The sequence below is a fragment of the Ascaphus truei genome, unplaced genomic scaffold (genome assembly GCF_040206685.1).
Source record: "Ascaphus truei isolate aAscTru1 unplaced genomic scaffold, aAscTru1.hap1 HAP1_SCAFFOLD_907, whole genome shotgun sequence".
NCBI classification, from domain to species: domain Eukaryota; kingdom Metazoa; phylum Chordata; class Amphibia; order Anura; family Ascaphidae; genus Ascaphus; species Ascaphus truei.
The window spans coordinates 140,975-144,908 of NW_027457246.1; positions in this window are offsets into that span (position 1 = coordinate 140,975).

Genomic DNA, 3,934 nt, shown 5'->3' on the forward strand with positions numbered 1-3,934 from the left:
CCATCCATCCCCCGACCCCATCGCCTTCTCTCGCCCACCCATCCCCCGACCCCATCGCCTTCTCTCGCCCATCCATCCCCCGACCCCATCGCCTTCTCTCGCCCATCCATCCCCCGACCCCATCGCCTTCTCTCGCCCATCCATTCCCCGACCCCATCGCTCTTCTCTCGCCCATCCATCCCCCGACCCCACCGCCTTCTCTCGCTCACCCATCCCCCGACCCCATCGCCTTCTCTCGGCCATCCACCCCCCGACCCCATCGCCTTCTCTCGCCCATCCATCCCCCGACCCCATCGCCCTTCTCTCGCCCATCCATCCCCCGACCCCACCGCCTTCTCTCGGCCATCCACCCCCCGACCCCATCGCCTTCTCTCGCCCATCCATCCCCCGACCCATCGCCTTCTCTCGCCCATTCCATCCCCCGACCCCATGGCCTTCTCTCGCCCATCCATCCCCCGACCCCATGGCCTTCTCTCGCCCATCCATCCCCCGACCCCACCCGCCTTCTCTCCCCCACCCATCCCCCGACCCCATGGCCTTCTCTCGCCCATCCATCCCCCGACCCCATCGCCTTCTCTCGCCCATCCATCCCCCGACCCCATCGCCTTCTCTCGCCCATCCATCCCCCGACCCCATCGCCTTCTCTCGCCCATCCATTCCCCCGACCCATCGCCTTCTCTCGCCCATCCATTCCCCCGACCCCATCGCCTTCCTCTCGCCATCCATCCCCCGACCCCACCGCCTTCTCTCGCTCACCCATCCCCCGACCCCATCGCCTTCTCTCGGCCATCCACCCCCCGACCCCATCGCCTTCTCTCGGCCATCCACCCCCGACCCCATCGCCTTCTCTCGCCCATCCATCCCCCCGACCCCATCGCCTTCTCTCGCCCACCCATCCCCCGACCCCATTGCCTTCTCTCGCCCACCCATCCCCCGACCCCATTGCCTTCTCTCGCCCATCCATCCCCCGACCCCATCGCCTTCTCTCGCCCATCCATTCCCCGACCCCATCGCCTTCTCTCGCCCATCCATCCCCCGACCCCACCGCCTTCTCTCGCCCACCCATCCCCCGACCCCATCGCCTTCTCTCGGCCATCCACCCCCCGACCCCATCGCCTTCTCTCGCCCATCCATCCCCGACCCCCATCGCCTTCTCTCGCCCATCCATCCCCCGACCCCATGGCCTTCTCTCGCCCATCCATCCCCCGACCCCACCGCCTTCTCTCCCCCACCCATCCCCCGACCCCATCGCCTTCTCTCCCCCACCCATCCCCCGACCCCATCGCCTTCTCTCGCCCATCCACCCCCCGACCCCATCGCCTTCTCACGCCAATCCATCCCCCGACCCCCATGGCCTTCTCTCGCCCATCCATCCCCCGACCCCATGGCCTTCTCTCGCCCATCCATCCCCGACCCCATCGCCTTCTCTCGCCCCACCCATCCCCCGACCCCCATCGCCTTCTCTCGCCCACCCATCCCCCGACCCCATCGCCTTCTCTCGCCCATCCATCCCCCGACCCCATCGCCTTCTCTCGCCCATCCATCACCCCGACCCCCATCGCCTTCTCTCGCCCATCCATCACCCCGACCCCCATCGCCTTCTCTCGCCCATCCATTCCCCGACCCCATCGCCTTCTCTCGCCCATCCATCCCCCGACCCCACCGCCTTCTCTCGCTCACCCATCCCCCGACCCCATCGCCTTCTCTCGGCCATCCACCCCCCGACCCCATCGCCTTCTCTCGCCCATCCATCCCCCGACCCCATCGCCTTCTCTCGCCCATCCATCCCCCGACCCCATCGCCTTCTCTCGCCCATCCATTCCCCGACCCCATCGCCTTCTCTCGCCCATCCATCCCCCGACCCCACCGCCTTCTCTCGCTCACCCATCCCCCGACCCCATCGCCTTCTCTCGGCCATCCACCCCCCGACCCCCATCGCCTTCTCTCGGCCATCCACCCCCGACCCCCATCGCCTTCTCTCGCCCATCCCATCCCCCGACCCCATCGCCCTTCTCCCCCATCCAACCCCCGACCCCATCGCCTTCTCCCCCATCCACCCCCCGACCCCATCGCCTTCTCTCGCCCATCCATCCCCCGACCCCATCTCCTTCTCTCCCCCATCCATCCCCCCGACCCCATCGCCTTCTCCTCGCCCATCCATCCCCCGACCCCATCGCCTTCTCTCGCCCATCCATCCTCCGACCCCATCGCCTTCTCTCGCCCATCCATCCCCCGACCCCATCGCCTTCTCTCGCCCACCCATCCCCCGACCCCATCGCCTTCTCTCGCCCATCCATCCCCCGACCCCATCGCCTTCTCCTCGCCCATCCATCCCCCGACCCCATCGCCTTCTCTCGCCCATCCATCCTCCGACCCCATGGCCTTCTCTCGCCCATCCATCCCCCGACCCCATCGCCTTCTCTCGCCCACCCATCCCCCGACCCCATCGCCTTCTCTCGCCCATCCATCCCCCGACCCCCATCGCCTTCTCTCGCCCATCCATCCCCCCGACCCCATCGCCTTCTCTCGCCCATCCATTCCCCGACCCCATCGCCTTCTCTCGCCCATCCATCCCCCGACCCCACCCGCCTTCTCTCGCTCACCCATCCCCCGACCCCATCGCCTTCTCTCGGCCATCCACCCCCCGACCCCATCGCCTTCTCTCGCCCATCCATCCCCCGACCCCATCGCCTTCTCTCGCCCATCCATCCCCCGACCCCACCGCCTTCTCTCGGCCATCCACCCCCCGACCCCATCGCCTTCTCTCGCCCATCCATCCCCCGACCCCATCGCCTTCTCTCGCCCATCCATCCCCCGACCCCCATGGCCTTCTCTCGCCCATCCACTCCCCCGACCCCATGGCCTTCCTCTCGCCCATCCATCCCCCGACCCCACCGCCTTCTCTCCCCCACCCATCCCCCGACCCCATGGCCTTCTCTCGCCCATCCATCCCCCGACCCCATCGCCTTCTCTCGCCCATCCATCCCCCGACCCCATCGCCTTTCTCTCGCCCATCCATCCCCGACCCATCGCCTTCTCTCGCCCATCCATCCCCCGACCCCATCGCCTTCTCTCGCCCATCCATTCCCCGACCCCATCGCCTTCTCTCGCCCATCCATCCCCCGACCCCACCGCCTTCTCTCGCCCATCCATTCCCCGACCCCCATCGCCTTCTCTCGCCCATCCATCCCCCGACCCCACCGCCTTCTCTCGCCCATCCATCCCCGACCCCATGGCCTTCTCTCGCCCATCCATCCCCCGACCCCATCGCCTTCTCTCGCCCATCCATCCCCCGACCCCATCGCCTTCTCTCGCCCATCCATCCCCCGACCCCATCGTCTTCTCTCGCCTCCATCCATCCCCGACCCCATCGCCTTCTCTCGCCCATCCATCCCCCGACCCCATCGCCTTCTCTCGCCCATCCATCCCCCGACCCCATCTCCTTCTCTCCCCCATCCATCCCCCCGACCCCGTCGCCTTCTCCTCGCCCATCCATCCCCCGACCCCATCGCCTTCTCTCGCCCATCCATCCTCCGACCCCCACCTCCTTCTCTCGCCCATCCATCCCCCGACCCCATCGCCTTCTCTCCCCCATCCATCCCCCGACCCCATCGCCTTCTCTCCCCCACCCATCCCCCGACCCCATCGCCTTCTCTCGCCCATCCACCCCCCGACCCCATGGCCTTCTCTCGCCCATCCATCCCCGACCCCCATGGGCCTTCTCCTCGCCCATCCATCCCCCGACCCCATTGCCTTCTCATCGCCCATCCATCCCCCGACCCCATCGCCTTCTCCTCGCCCCACCCATCCCCCGACCCCATCGCCTTCTCTCGCCCATCCCATCCCCCGACCCCATCGCCTTCTCTCGCCCATCCATCCCCCGACCCCATCGCCTTCTCTCGCCCATCCATTCCCGACCCCATCGCCTTCTCTC